The following is a 17133-nucleotide window of genomic DNA, read 5'->3' on the forward strand; positions in this document are numbered from 1 at the left end:
CCCCACATTCAAACTCTAAGTTTGGTGTTGGGAGGCTACAACCAAACTCTAAGTTTGGTGTTAAGAGGCCATCATCATACTCTGAGTATCTGTGAGGCTCCATGAGAGCCCACTGTCAAGCTACTGACATTAAAGAAGCGCTTGTTGGGAGGCAACCCAATTTTACTTATCTATGTTAAATTTCTATTTTCCATTGTTATTTTATGATTTCTGTAGGTTGATGATCATGTGAAGTTACAAAAATAATTGAAAAAGCAAAAACAAACTGAAAAATAGAATGAAAAATGGCACACCCTGGAGGAAAAGCTTACTAGCGTTTAAACGCCAATAAGGGTAGCAGAATGGGCGTTAAACGCCCAGTCTGGCACCATTCTGGGCGTTTAATGCCAGAAAGGGGGACCAGACTGGCGTTTAAAGCCATAAAGGGCAAGAAGCTGGCGTTAAATGCCAGAAATGGGCAGCAACCTGGCGTTTAATGCCAGGATTGGCAGCAGAGGGCGTTTTGCATGCTTAATTGGTGCAGGGATGAGAAATCTTTGACACCTCAAGGATCTGTGGACTCCACAGGATCCCCACCAACCTCAACTCACTCTCTCTCTTCTTCACACCTTTTCATAATACTCTTCCCCAAATACCTTCACCAATCAACTCAATATCTCTTCCCCAAAAACCCCTCACCTATCAACTCCCACCCTCTTCTCCATAAACTCTTCACCAACCCATCTTCACTCCTGCATTTTCACACATCTTAAACACTACTTCACCTCCTTGGCCGAAACACTACCCCCCCCTCCATCTCCTCTATTTCTTCTTTCTCTACTCTCTTTTTTCTTCTTTTGCTCGAGGACGAGCAAACCTTCTATGTTTGGTGTGGTAAAAGCGTTGCTTTTTGTTTTTCCATAACCATTTATGGCACCAAAGGCCGGAGAAACCTCTAGAAAGAGGAAAGGAAAGGCAAAAGCTTCCACCTCTGAGTCATGGGAGATGGAGAGATTCATCTCAAGGGATGTATTTTCCTCCACAAAATTATTGGGAGCAAATTAACACCTCCCTAGGAGAATTAAGTTCCAATATGGGACAACTAAGGGTGGAGTACCAAGAGCATTCCATCCTCCTTCATGAAATTAGAGAAGATCAAAGAGTCATGAGAGAGGAGCAACAGAGGCAAGAAAGAGACATTGAGGAGCTCAAGCACTCCATAAGATCTTCAAGAGGAAGAACTAGCCGCCATCACTAAGGTGGAGCCGTTCTTTAATCTCCTTGTTCTTTATTTTCTGTTTTTCGAATTTTTATGCTTTATGTTTATCTATGTTTGTGTCTTTATTACATGATCACTAGTGTCTAAGTGTCTATGCCTTAAAAGCTATGAATATGAATCCATCACCTTTCTTAAATGAAAAATATTTTTAATTGCAAAAAGAAAAAGAAGTACATGAATTTCAAATTTTAAAACAGATTAATTATTTTGATGTGGTGGCAATACTTTTTGTTTTTCTGAATGAACGCTTGAACAATGCATATTTTTTTTAATTTGATTATTTATGAATGTTAAAATTGTTGGCTCTTGAAAGAATGATGGAAAAGGAGAAATGTTGTTGATAATCTTAAAAATCATAAAAATGATTCTTGAAGCAAGAAAAAGCAGTGAATAGCTTGCAGGAAAAAAAAGGGGGCGAAAAAAAAAGAGAGAGAAAAAAAAGCAAGCAGAAAAAGCCAATAGCCCTTTAAACCAAAAGGCAAGGGTAATAAAAAGGATCCAAGGCTTTGAGCATCAGTGGATAGGAGGGCCCACAGGAATAAAATCCTGGCCTAAGCGACTAAACCAAGCTGTCCCTAACTCTGTGCTTGTGGCGTGAAGGTGTCAAGTGAAGACTTGAGACTGAGCGGTTAAAGTCGTGGTACAAAAGTAAAAAGAGTGTGCTTAAGAGCTCTGGACACCTCTAATTGGGGACTCTAGCAAAGCTGAGTCACAATCTGAAAAGGTTCACCCAGTTATGTGTCTGTGGCATTTATGTATCTGGTGGTAATACTGGAAAACAAAATGCTTTGGGTCACGGCCAAGACTCATAAAGTAGCTGTGTTCAAGAATCAACATACTTAACTAGGAGAATCAATAACACTATCTGGATTCTGAGTTTCTATAGAAGCCAATCATTCTGAACTTCAAAGGATAAAGGGGGATGCCAAAACTGTTCAGAAGCAAAAAGCTAAAAGCCCCGCTCATCTAATTAATACTGATCTTCATAGATGTTTTTGGAATTCATTGTATATTCTATTCTTTTTATCCTATATGATTTTCAGTTGCTTGGGGACAAGCAACAATTTAATTTTGGTGTTGTGATGAGCGGATAATTTATACGCTTTTTGGCATTGTTTTTAGTATGTTTTTAGTATATTTTAATTAATTTTTATTATATTTTTATTAGTTTTTATTTATAATTCACTTTTCTGGACTTTACTATGAGTTTGTGTATTTTTCTGTGATTTCAGGTATTTTCTGGCTGAAATTGAGGGACCTGAGTAAAAATCTTATTCAGAGGCTGAAAAAGGACTGCAGATGCTGTTGGATTCTGACTTCCCTGCACTCAAAGTGAATTTTCTGGAGCTACAAAAGCTCAATTGGTGCTCTCTCAATTGCGTTTGAAAGTAGACATCCTGGGCTTTCCAGTAATATATAATAGTCCATACTTTTCCCGAGATTTGATGGCCGAAACAGGCGTTCCAAGTCAGCTCAAGAATTCTGGCGTTTAACACCAGAACTAGCATAAAAACTGGAGTTAAGCGCCCAAACTGGCACAAAAGATGCCGTTTAACTCCAAGAAAAGTCTCTACACATGAAAGCTTCAATGCTCAACCCAAGCACACACCACGTAGGCCCCGGAAGTGGATTTTTACACTAAACACCCTAGCTTACTCATTTTCTGTAACCCTAGGTCACCAGTTTACTATAAAAACTACTTTTAGTGATTCATCTTGTACCTCATGACACTTTACACGTTTCCTATTGTATTCTCTACGGCATGAGTCTCTAAACCCCATTGTTTGGGGTGAGGAGCTCTGCTGTTCTTCATGAATTAATGCAATTACTACTGTTTTCCATTCTATTACGCTTGCTTCTATTCTAAGATATTCATTCACACTTCAACCTGATGAATGTGATGATCCGTGACACTCATCATCATTCTCATCTATGAACGCGTGCCTGAAAATCACCTCCGTTTTACCTTAGATTGAATGCATATCTCTTAGCCTCATGATTCAGATCAGAGTCTTCGTGGTATAAGCTAGAATTATTGGCGGCCATTCCTGAGATCCGGAATGTCTAAACCTTGCCTGTGGTATTCTGAGTAGGATCTGGAAAGGGATGACTGTGACGAGCTTCAAACTCGCGAGTGTTGGGCGTAGTGACAAATGCAAAAGGATCAATAGATCCTATTCCGACATGATCGAGAACCAACAGATGATTAGCCGTGCGGTGACAGCGCATTTGGAACATTTTCACTGAGAGGACGGGAAGTAGCCATTGACAACAGTGATGCCCAACTTAAAGCTTGCCATGGAAGGAGCCTTGCGTGCATGAAGAAGAAGATAGTAGGAAAGCAGAGATTCAGAAGATAAAGCATCTCCAAAGCCTCAACCTGTTCTTCATTACTGCATAACAAGTATTTATTTCATGTTCTTTTACTTTTTACAATTAAATCTGAGAATTATTGATATCCTGACTAAGAGTTATAAGATAACCATAGCTTGCTTCAAGCCGACAATCTCCGTGGGATCGACCCTTACTCATGTAAGGTATTACTTAGACGACCCAGTGCACTTGCTGGTTAGTTGTGCAGAGTTATAAAAGTGTGATTGTAATTTCGTGCACCAGTTCTTCACAAGATATGAGCTCCCAAAATTGGTCTTTATGTTGTGATCCGGGATCCCATATCTTATTTTCACACCCATCTTATAATTGAGCATCATGATTCTACTTGGGTGGTAGACAGGCTGAATTCTCATTGAAGCCTCTAAACAACTTCCTAGACCCTTGCAATTTGGTTCTACACTAACCATTGCTATTCAACTTTGAGCATGCAACCATCATGAACTTAGACTGATGTTTCCAACTACTACACAACTCTCTCCTACTCTTAACTCCACAAAGAGCTCTAAGTTGACCATCATTTTCAATCAAACCATACTCAAGTGAGAAAGTAAAGCTTAGGGATAAAAATTTTACCCACTTGAATTTTGTGTTGGATGGTGACTTAGGAAGGGATGTCTCCAATGGTCTTACAAGTTCCACTCCCTTGTGCTCTTCTTATCTCCACCTCTTCACAAGCTTCTTCAATTTCAACATCTTCCTCTTAGTAGCTTCCTCCCATTTCAATCTCTTCTTCATTGCTTACCAAGGGTATGGGAGGTTGTGTATCTTCTTCCTTGATCTCTATGTCAAGTCCAATAGGAGAGGATTCAATTGTAGATAGGAATTTCTCAATGATTGAATCCATCTCTTGATCAACTTCTTCCAATCGTTCATCATTCATATTATGCCTTGGAGGTTGCACATTATCCTCCTTAACATTATTTTCAAGCTCTTTGGAAGAAGGTTCAACAACTTCCACAAGATCATCAACAACATCACTTGGTGTGGAAGTGTTCTCAAGCTTGAAATCCACCTCTTATTCAACTTTGCCTAGGCTTTCAACCACTTCTTCTTCTTCAATAATCTCTTCCTCCTCCACTTGTTGCAAGACATACCCCCTCTCCTGGTCCTCATGTTGGGATTCTAAAATCTCCTTCATACTCCACCCCTTGGTTGATTTCTCACATTCATCTGTGGAGGTACTTTGCTTGTTGCATAAGTCCCATGAGTCTAAGGTGGCTTTAATTTTGGCAAGTTTAGCCATGATATCTTCGCACGTCTTTTGGGCTTCCTCTTGCTCTTTTTGACGGATGATTGCTTGAGGCCGGTCCATTGCTTCCTTGAAGCGATCCATTGGCTCTTGTTCCACTTGACTAACATAAGTAGGATCATATTGCTCTTAGACCAATGGATATGGGTATTCTTCCATGGAAGGTTGTGGTGGAAAGGGGAATTCATTTTGTGGTTGAAAGTTATTATACGTGGGAGGTGGTTCATCTTGGTAAGAATAGTGAGGTGGTGGTTCTTGAGGGTATCGGTGATGGAGTTGGGGTGGTTCTACATATGGTTCATATGGTTCATAAGGTGGTTGGTATGGTGGGTAAGGATTAGGGTCATGTGGAGGTGTTTGGTGGTATGGGGCTTGTGAGTATGGTTGTTGAGGGCCATGTTGAGGGAAGGGGTCATATGTATGTGGTGGTTGTGGTTGACAATCACAATCAGGATCACAACATACATTAGATTGGTATGCATTAGGAGTTGGATTGTACCCATAAGAAACCGGAGGAGGTTGTACCAAGAAGGTTGATCAATTCCTTGAGGCTCCTCCCATCTTTGATTGTTCCATCCTTGGTGCATGTCATTGTAATTTCCATCTCCTACAATATAGTTGTAACCATACTCATAGCCAAAAAGGTGAGAATTCATGATGCCAAATAAAAACAAAGGCTAACTAAAATAAGCAACAAGTCCTAAACCTAACAAAAACTAACAAACAAGCAAAAGACAAACATATTCACATATTCACAATAGCTAATAACATGACAACATTATTGCAATTCCCCGGCAACGGCGCCATTTGATTAAAAGGAATTTGATTGTTTGGTATAGAATTTCACAAATGAAATCTCGTTGCAAGTATAGTTTCTAAACCAACAAACAATCCTCAATCAAAATTTTGTTTGTCATAAGTACAAATCCCAATAAAAATAACCAAAGTATTTAAATCTCGGGTCGTCTCACAAGGAATTGCAATGAAGTGATCAATTATTGGCTATGAAGATGGAAGGGGTTTGATTTGAAAATTGACAAGGAAATATAAAGGCAAGAAATGTAAATAACAAGAATTAATAAAATGAAGGAAAGAACTCTTGCCTTGACATAGGAATTGAGATCACCATCCTTGTCTACAAACTATATATTGATAGTTATGAGGAACCGAGCTCATTAAGTCCACTTCTATTCTTAAAGTATGTCAAATGGCTTGACCAACATCAATCCATAAGTCTTAACCTAGTTACCAATTGACTTAGTAGTAGGCTAGTGTCAATGATTATCAAATTGACCACATAGGATTCTCAAATCACCAATTCAATGAGACCCAATGACTCAAGGTCACTCAATTCCCTTAGCCTAGACCAAGAGTCAAGAAAACTACCCAAAAACTAGTGAAAATATTTTATCAAACACCTAGTGTGCAATAGAAGAAAACATCACAACATGCAAGAATTAATAAAAGCTAAAACTAACATAAGCAAGAAATCAACAATGGCAACTAAGATGAACATAAAAAGGACATGGAAACTATAAAATTGCATTAGAAGAAATCAAGATCCAACAATGGTTCATCAATATAAAAGAGAGCAAAATAAGAAAATTAACAACAAGAACTAGAAGAACAAAGGTGTAATAACAAGGAATTTAAAAAGGAAAACTAAATCAAAACAAGAAGTAAAAGTTGGATTTAAGAAAATTAAACCTAAACTACCCTAAATTCTAGAGAGAAGGGAGAGCTTCTCTCTCTAGAATTCTAACCTTAAACATGATAAAAACTCCACTATGACTACTTGGTTCATTCTCCCTTCAATCCTTGGGTTCAATAGTATCAGAAATGAGTTGGATTGGGCCCAAAATACCTCAGAAATCGCTGGCCACGAGTTGCTCAAGATGGCTCATGCTGATCCTGCAATGCACAAGCATGGGGGACGCGTGCACGTCGCCTAACGGCAAAGCAACTATGGAAAATTTTATATTATTTTGAAGCCCTGGATGTTAGCTTTCCAACGCCTCATTTGGACCTCTGTAGCTCAAGTTATGATCAATTTAGTATGAAGCGGTCAGGATTGACAGCTTTGTAGTTTTTTCATTTCTTCATTAGTTCTCCCACTTTGCATGCTTTTCCTTCATTCCTTCAATCCAATCTTTGCCTTCTAAACCTGAAATCACTTAACAAACATATCAAGGCATCGAATGGAATTAAAGTGAATTAAATTTAGCTATTTTAAGGCCTAAAAAGTATGTTTTCACACTTAAGCACAAATTTAGGGAAAATTACATAATCATGCTATTTCATTAAATAAATGTGAGAAAAGTTGATAAAATCTCATAAATTAAGCACAAGATAAACCACAAAATTGGGGTTTATCACTCCTCCCCTCAACCTAGGAGGTTTAGAAACTCATACTGATGTAAACAACAATGGTAAATATGTATGATGGTAAAAAGTGATGTAAAAGTTCTTAATATCATAAATAAAATCCCTTAAATACTAACTAATTACTAGTAAAGGTACAACAGTCTTTTTAGTGCTAAAATCCACTTCTGGAGTCCACTTGATGAGTGTTTGGGCTGAGCTTGATAAGATCCATGTGCTATGAGGTCTTTTGGATGTAGAACGCCAGCTAGGGAGTCATCTCTAGGCATTTGGACATTGGGCTCTGGTTCCTTGGGCACTGGACGCCAGAAAAGGGCAGGAAGCTAGCGTTGGATGCCAGTTTTGGGCCTTCTACTCTGCAACAACATATAAACTATTATACATTGCTGGAAATCTCTAGAAGTCAGCTTTCCATAGCCATTGAGAACGCTCCATTTGGACTTCTGTATCTCTAGAAAATCTCTTCCGAGTGCAAGGAGGGAAGATCTGGACAGCATCTGCAGTGCTTTCTCTGTCTCTGGATCAGACTTCTGCTCTAGCTTCTCAAATTCAGGCAGAAAACACCTAAAATGGTGCAAAAACACACAAACTCAAAGTGGAATCCAAAAATATGAATTTAGCACTAAAACCTTGAAAAACTTAATGAAAACTAAGTAAAACCTATTAAAAACTATATGAAAACTATGCCAAAAAAACGTATAAAATATCTGCTCATCACAACACCAAACTTAAATTGTTGCTTGTTCCCAAGTAACTAAATAAAATAGGATGAAAAGAAGAGTATGATGTAATAAATTTCTGAGTTTCCAATGAAGCTCAGTCAATTAGATGAGCGGGACTTAGTAGCTTTTTGTTTCTAAATAGTCTTGGCATCTCACTATCCATTGAAAATCAGAATGGCTGGCATCTTTAGAAACTTAGAATCCAGATGATATTATTGTCTCTCCTAGTTAAGCTTATTTTGATTCTTAAACACAGCTTTCAGAGTCTTGGCCGTGACCCTAAGCACCTTGTTTTTCAGTATTACCACCGGATACAATAATGCCACAGACACTTTAACTAGGTGAACCTTTTCAGATTGTGACTCAGCATTGCTAGAGTCCACAGATAGAGGTGTCCAAAGTTCTTAAGCACACTCTTTTTGCTTTGGACCATGACTTTAACCGCTCAGTCTCAAGCTTTTCACCTAACACCTTCACGCAACAAGCACATGGTTAGGGATAGCTTAGTTTAGCCGCTCAGGCCAAGATTTCATTCCTTTGGGCCCTCCTATCCACTGATGCTCAAAACCTTGGGTCCTTTTACCCTTGCCTTTTGGTTTAAAGGGTTACTGGCTTTTTCAATCTACCCTCCTTTTCCTGCATTTTTGGGCAGTAATAGATTTTTCTGCTTTTTTTTTTTTTTCCTTTTTTTTCTTTTCTTTTTTTTTTTGCAACATGCTTTTTCTTTTGCTTTTGCTGCTTTTTCTTGCTTCAAGAATTAATGTTAGATTTTTCAGATTATTTTACCCTTGCCTTTTGGTTTAAAGGGTTACTAGCTTTTTTAATCTACCCTTCTTTTCCTGCATTTTTGGGCAGTAATAGATTTTTCTTCTTTTTTTTTTTTTTTCCTTTTTTTTCTTTCTTTTTTCACCATTTTCTTTCTTGCATGCATATATATCTTTTTTTTTTTCTTTTGTAACATGCTTTTATTTTACTTTTTGCTACTTTTTCTTGCTTCAAGAATCAATTTTTAGATTTTTTAGATTATCAATAATATTTTTCCTTTTTCCTTATTCTTTTAAGAGCCAGCATCATAAAATTTAACTTCAAATATGCACTGTTTATTCTTTCATTCAGAAAACTAAAGCAATGTAACCCAATCAAATTAAAGTAACTATTCTTTATTGGAAAACTCAAAAATCTATGCATTTTATTTCTTCTAAAAAAATATATTATTTTATTCATTTTTAATTATGATAAGAGGAATAATTTATAGCTAATTAGAAAAATAAAAATTAATTAATTAATTATTATTAATGGTTATGCAATCCTAAAAATTAAAAGACATAAAATTAAACTAAAAATAAAAACTTAATTACTACTAGTGATCATGCAACTCTAAATTAGGATGGAAATACGTGAGACAGGAATAGGAATAATAGAAATATGAGAAACAAGAATTAGAATAACCACTGAGTTGAAACTCAACAACCTTCAGCTTAAGGGATGCTGGTTTCCTCAGGCTGTAGAGCGCAAGGCTCTTCATCTTGAGGGGCGCATGGTTTTTCAGCTTGAGGGGCCCTGGGTTCTTTAGGAGAGAGCTTCTGGCATTTCAGCTCCTTGATCTCACACCCTTGCTTCTCCTGCTCTTTGATTAGTTTGCAAATCATTCTAGTCTGATCTTTCTGCTCCTCTCTGAGCTGATCCAACGTGCTCTGTAAGTGAATTACTTCTACCTTCAGCTGTTCCCAGTATTTCCTTGGAGGGATCTCTTGGGAATGTTCGGGTTCCTTCCTCTTTAGGTCATTATCTTCTATCTTGGAACTCTCCATCACCTGCTTGGTGATTGGATTTTTCACTGGAATAAAATTATCCACTTGGATTAAAACCTTAGCCTCTTGGCATAGGCAGAAGATGAGATTTGGATAAGCCAGCATGGCCTTAGTAGAATCTCTATTTGATAGCTTGTAAATCTCACGGGGGATTATTTGGTGGACTTCCACCTCATTCCCCATCATGATGCAGTGAATCATTACTACTCTATCAATATTGACTTTAGAGCGGTTACTTGTGGGGGATATAGAACGCCCAATGAAGTCTAGCCATCCTCTAGCAACAGGCTTGAGGTTTTCCCTTTTCAACTGGCATGGCTCCCCTTTGGTATTTTCAATCCATTGGGTTCCAGGCAGGCATATGTCCTCTAGGACTTGATCCAGCTTTCGATTGGCTACAACCCTCCTGTTGTATGACTCACAGTCATCCCTTTGCAGAGGTAGTTTGAAGACCTCTCTCACCCTGTCTATGTGAAAGTATATGATCTTTCCTCTGACCATGGTGCGAAAGGTATGGATAGCTGTTCCATCCTAATTTTGCTTATCTGTCATCCACAGATTTGCATAAAATTCCCGGACCATGTTGTATCCAACATTTAATTCTGGATCACTTAGAATCTCCCAGCCTCTCCTTCGAATCTGCTCTTGGATCTCTGGGTATTCTTCTTCTCCAAGTTCGAATCCTACTTCAGAGATTACTGGCATTTTACTTGTTACCTTGTGATAATGTTCTTCATGTTGCTTGGTGAAGAATCGAATAGGTTTGAAAACAACTATTGAGTTGTCTTCATTCTTATTCTTTGGGGCGGTCTTGCCACTTTTTGGAGCCATGGGATTGAGTTCTTGATGAGAAAACAGGGCTCCTGCCACACTAAACTTAAAAATTTGCTCATCCTCGAGCAAAAGGTAAGAAAGGAAGTAAATTTGAAAAGAGAGTAGAAGAAGAAATAGAAGAGAGAATTCGAATGAGAGGTGGTGAGTGAGGGAGAGAGGACACGGCACACATATATATAGGGGGGAGGGATTTTCGAAAATAAGCATGAATAAAAGATAAAGATTTTGAAAAAGATAATAAATAAGTTATTAAATTAAAAAAGATAAGAAAATATTTTAAGAAGATAGAAAAGGCATTAAAGACAAGATATGAAGTATGGAAAAGATTTGAATGTTTAATAAAAGATATGAATAAGATAAGAAAAGATTTTGAAACGAGTTTGAAAGCAAGTTGTAAAAGTTATACCATTTTGAAAGGATTTGAAAAAAAATTTGAAAAAAATGTTTTAATTTGAAAATTAAATTGAAAATTAAATATTTAAACAAAGTTTAATTTAAAAATTAAAGAATTTTTTAAAATTAATTGGATGAAGATGAGTTGAATCAAGATGAGATTGAAACATTAAAGTTACCTCCATGCTATCAGGCTGGCGTTTAAATGCCCAGAATGCTAGCATCCTGGCGTTTAATGCCAGAGTAGTCCTCCCTATGGGGCGCTAAACGCCTAGCCAGGGCCTCCTGACTGGCGTTTAACGCCAGGTTGATGCTCCCTCTTGGGCGTTTAAACGCCCAGCCAGGACCTCCTAGCTGGCGTTTAAACGCCAGGCATGTGCTCCCTTCAGGGAATTAAATGCCCAGCCAGGGCCTTCTGGCTAGCGTTTAACGCCAGGCCTGCTGCCTCCATGGGTGTTTCAACGCCCAACACCCTACCCTTTCTGGCGTTTAAACGCCAGAAAGTTCCTTACTCCAGGGTATTCTGTTTGATGTTCTGCATCATTCTGTCTCTGTTTAAGCACTGTACATGATCACTAACATTAAAATTAGCTTAAAACATAATCAAAAGCTAATTAAAAAGAAAATTAATTAAAATGGAAACAACTAGAAAATCAATAAAGTATGAGTGATTATTGGGTTGCCTCCCAACAAACGCTTCTTTAATGTCTTTAGCTGGACTGCACTGTACTTAACTTAGTAGCAGTGTTGAGCCTCCTGGCTCTATATCTCCTTCAAGGTAATGCTTAACCCTCTGTCCATTGACAGTGAACCTGGTTTCTTTACCTTGAAGTTCTATGTGTCTGTAAGTAGATACCTTGGTAATCACAAACGGTCCTATCCAATGGGATTTAAGTTTCCCAGGAAATAGTTTGAGTCTTGAGTTGAAGAGCAGGACTTTCTGTCCTGGTTCAAAGACTCTGGAAGCTAACTTCCTGTCATGCCACCTCTTTGCCTTTTTCTTATAGATTTTTACATTTTCAAATGCTTCTAAGCAGAATTCATCCAACTCATTTAGTTGGAGCAGTCATTTCTCTCCTACTGCTTTAGCATCAAGGTTGAGGAATCTAATAGCCTAATAGGCTTTGTGTTCTAGTTTCACTGGCAGATGACAGGACTTCCCATACACTAACTGATATGGTGAAGTTCCAATGGGGGTTTTGAAAGCTGTTCTGTATGCCCACAGAGCATCATCAAGCTTTCTAGCCCAATCCTTTCAAGAGGCACTTACTGTCCTCTCTAAAATTTGCTTTAGTTCTCTATTTAATGCTTCAGCTTGCCCATTGGTTTGGGGATGATTCGGTGTTGCCACTTTATAGCGAACTCCATATCGGCTTAAGACAGAATCCAACTGTCTGTTGCAGAAATGAGTTCCTCCATCACTGATTAGTGTCTTAGGGACACCAAAACTGCTGAAAATATTCTTTTGGAGGAACTTCATTACCACTCTAGTGTCATTAGTGAGTGTTGCTATTGCTTCAACCCATTTAGACACATAATCTACTGCCACAAGGATGTAGATGTTTGAGCATGAAGGCGGGAAGGGTCGCATGAAATCTATGCCCCATACGTCAAACAACTCAATCTCTAAAATTTCTTGCTGAGGCATTCTGTGACCATGAGGAAGATTGCCAGTCCTCTGACAACTATCACAGTTACGGATGAACTCTCTAGAATCTTTAAAGAGAGTAGGCTAGTAAAAGCTACTTTGGAGTACTTTAGTGGCTGTCCGCTCACCTCCAAAGTGTCCTTCATAGTCAAAGCTATGGCAATGCCATAGAATTCTCTATGCCACTTCTTCAGACACACAGCATCGGATTATTCCATCCGAGCATCTCTTAAAGAGATATGGATCATCCCATAGGTAATATTTTGCATCACGCATGAGTTTTCGGGCTTGCTGCCTGAAAAACTCTTTGGGAATGAACCGTATAGCCTTGTAGTTTGCAATGTCTACAAACCAAGGTATTGTCCGGATGGCATAAAGTTGCTCATCTGAAAAGGATTCGGATATGTCAGTAGAGGGAGAAGAAGTCCCTGATACTGGCTCAATCCGGGACAAGTGATCAGCCACCTGATTTTCTGGCCCTTTTCTGTCTCTAATTTCTATATCAAACTCTTGCAGGAATAACACCCATCTTATAAGTCTGGGTTTAGAATCCTGCTTAGTGAGTAGATATTTTAGAGTAGCATGGTCAGTATAAATAATGACCTTAGACCCTACTAGGTAGGATCTGAACTTGTCAATGGCATAAACCACTGCAAGTAGCTCCTTTTCTGTAGTAGTGTAATTTTTCTGCGCATCATTTAATACGCGACTAGCATAGTAAATGATATGCAGAAGCTTGTCATGCCTCTGACCTAGGACTGCGCCAATTGCATGGTCACTTGCATCACACATTAGCTCAAATGGCAAATCCTAGTTGGGTGTAGAGATGATAGGAGCAGTGACAAGCTTGGCCTTCAGAGTTTCAAAGGCGTGCAGGCATTCTTGGTCAAAGATGAATGGAACATCAGTGGCCAAGAGATTACACAGGGGTTTGGCAATTTTTGAAAAATCTTTTATGAACTGCCTGTAGAAGCTTGCATGTCCTAGGAAGCTTCTAATTGCCTTAACACTAGTAGGTGGAGGCAAGCGTTTGATCACTTCCACCTTAGCTTGATCCACTTCTATCCCCCTATTTGAGATCCGATGCCCAAGAACAATGCCTTCAGTTACCATGAAATGGCATTTCTCCCAGTTTAGAACTAGGTTTGTTTTTTGGCAACTTTTCAGGACCAGGGTTAGATGATCAAGACAGGAGTCAAATGAGTCTCCATAAACAGAGAAGTCATCCATGAATACTTCAAGGAACTTCTCTACCATGCCAGAGAAGATGGACAACATGCATCTCTGAAAAGTGGCAGGTGCATTGCACAGGCCGAATGGCATTCGTCAGTAGGCGAATACGCCTGAAGGACATGTGAATGTCGTCTTCTCTTAATCCTATGGATCTACTGCTATTTGATTGTACCCGGAATATCTGTCCAAGAAACAATAAAAAGCGTGACCTGCCAGTCTTTCTAGCATTTGGTCAATGAAGGGTAAAGGAAAGTGATCTTTCCTAGTGGCGTCATTGAGTTTTTTGTAATCAATGCACATACGCCACCCTGTAAGTGTCCTTTTTGGGATTAGCTCATTCTTTTCATTGTGAACCACTGTCATTCTTCCCTTCTTAGGAACAACCTAGACAGGGCTCACCCATGGGCTGTCAAAAATGGGATAAATAATACTAGCCTTATAGAGTTTAGTAACCTTCTTCTGCACCTACTTCCTTCATGGCTGGATTCAATTTCCTCTGTGGTTGCACCACTAGTTTGGCATTATCCTCCAGCAAGATTTTATGCATGCATCAGGAAGGACTAATGCCCTTAAGGTCACTTATAGTCCACCCAAGGGTGGTCCTATGTGTTTTAAGCACCTGAATTAGTGCTTCTTCTTCCTGTGGCTCTAGTGTAAAGTTTATGATCACAGGATAGGTCTCTCTCTCTCCCAGAAATACATATTACAGGGAGGGGGGTAATGGGTTAAGCTCAAGCTTAGGAGGCTTATCCTTTTCCTCAGAGGTTTCCAAAGGTTCCTCTGAATCAGGCTGATCTGAGTATCATCAAGGATATCATCAAGACTTTCCTTGAAGCTTTCGGCCATGTTGACTTCTTCCACCAGGGAATTAATGAAGTCAATGCTCATGCATTCCTCAGGAATGTCTGGATGCTGCAGAGCTTTGATAGCATTCAGTACGAACTTTTTCTCATTGACTCTTAGGATTACTTCCCTTTTTTCAACATCAATGAGGGTCCGTCCTGTAACTAGGAAAGGTCTTCCTAGGATAAGGGATGCACTCTTGTGCCCCTTCATGTCTAATACCACAAAGTCAGTGGTAAAGGCAAAGGGTCCAACCCTGACAATCATGTCTTCAACTACTCCTGATGGTATCTTAAAAGAACCATCAACAAGTTGAAGGTACATGCAGGTTGGTTTGACTTCATTAGTCAAACTAAGCTTCTTTATTAGTGAAGCAGGTATTAGATTGATGCTTGCCCCAAGGTCACATAGAGTTGTCCTTGTACAAGCATCACCTAGAGTGCATGGTATCATAAAGCTTCCAGTGTCCTTAAGCTTTTCTAGTAAGCTATTCTGAATTATTGCACTGCATTCCTCAGTGAGGAGGACTATTTGTGTCTCTCTCCAATCCTTCTTATGACTTAGAATTTCCTTCATGAACTTAGCATAAGAAGGTATCTGTTCAAGAGCTTCTGCAAAAGGGATCTTTATCTCTAATGTTCTGAGATACTCCGTAAAGCGGGAAAACTGTTTATCCCTTTCCTCTTGATAGAGTTTATGAGAAAATGGCATCTTAGCCTTGTATTCATCAACCTTGGTTGATGAAGGCCAAATTCCATGTGTGTTGGAAGGGGGTTACTACCTTGTTTAGCAGGGTTGTTGTCATTGGATGACGGACTTCCCTTGCTTGGGCGTTCAACGCCCAAGCTTCTGCCCCCTTGGGTGTTTGAATGCCTAGTCTCTGTCCATTTCAGGCGTTCAATGCCAAGAGGGATACCTCTTTGGGCGTTTGAATGCCCAGTCCCTGCCCATTCCTAGCATTCAAACGCCATGCCAAAAGGGATACTTTTCTGGGCGTTTGAACGCCTAGTCTCTGCCTTTCCTAGTGTTCAACTCCAGGGATGGTACTTCTCTTGGCGTTTGAATGCCCGGAACCATCTTGTGCAGAGATCTGGTTATCCTCTATGGGCTTTTCATTCTTATTGGGCTGAGGTTGGGAGCTTAAGGTTTTCCCACTCCTTAGTCGAATGGCCTGGCATTCATCTGTTATCTGCTTAGATAACTGCTACCTTGTTTGACTCAACTAGGCTTATACATTTCTGTTAGAAGCCTGAGTTTCTCGCAGAGCTGCTTGCAATTCAAGCATTTGCTTGGCTATGGCTTGCAGCTGCTGAGTCAATGTGCCTTCCTGCTCTTGAGGGTTAGGTTCAGCAACTACTGCCTTAACCTTTCCTTTTATAGAGGCTTCAGGAGATGAGTACAGATGCTTATTAATGGCAACTGTCTCAATGAGCTCTTGGACTTCTTGAATGGTCTTTCTCGTGTATATGGAACCACCAGCAGAGTGGTCCAGGGACATTCTAGCCATGTCTGAAAGCCCATAGTAAAAGATGTCTAACTGTACCCATTCTGAAAACATTTCAGTGGGACATTTTCTTAGCATCCTCCTATTCCCTTCCCAGGCATCATAAAGAGATTCACTGTCTCCTTGTTTGAAGCTTTGGATGTCTAGCCTCAGCTGGGTCATCTTTCTTGGGGGGAAGTATTGGTTTAAAAACTTGTCCACTAACTGTTTCCAAATTTTTTAAACTAGCTTTAGGCTGGTTATCCAACCACCTTTTTGCTTGGTCCTTTACTGCAAAAGGAAAAAGCAATAACATATAGACATCTTGGTCTACTCCCTCACTGTGTACTGTGTCAGCAATTTTTAAGAAATCAGCCAGGAATTCTTGAGGTTCTTCCTAAGGAAGCCCAAAATACTGGCAATTTTGCTACACTAGGGTGATAAGTTGAGGGTTCACTTCAAAACTACTAGCTCTGATGTGAGGTATGCTGATACTTCTTTCATAGAAGTCAGCAGTGGGATTTGTATAAGATCCCAAAGTTATCTTGAACTCTTAATTCCCACTTGGGTTCATAATGAAGAAAGATAGAACGAAAGAAGAAGAAATAGAGATAGGAGAGTTGAATAAGAACTAAAATATTTTTGTTTTTATTTAATTAATTAAATTTCAAAAATTATGGTTAATAATTTAAAAATATTTTAAAATTAAATGTTGAATTTTTTTCGAAAATAGAAGAGAGAGAAGAAGATATTATTTTCGAAAATTAAGGAGGCAAGAGTTAGTTAGGTAGTTTTGAAAAAAGAAGAGAGAGAAGAAGAGAAATAGTTTTCAAAAATTTAAGAGAGAATAGAGTTAGTTAGGTAGTTTTGAAACATAAGAGCG

The sequence above is a fragment of the Arachis ipaensis genome, chromosome B09 (assembly GCF_000816755.2).
Source record: "Arachis ipaensis cultivar K30076 chromosome B09, Araip1.1, whole genome shotgun sequence".
Classification (NCBI taxonomy): Eukaryota; Viridiplantae; Streptophyta; class Magnoliopsida; order Fabales; family Fabaceae; genus Arachis; species Arachis ipaensis.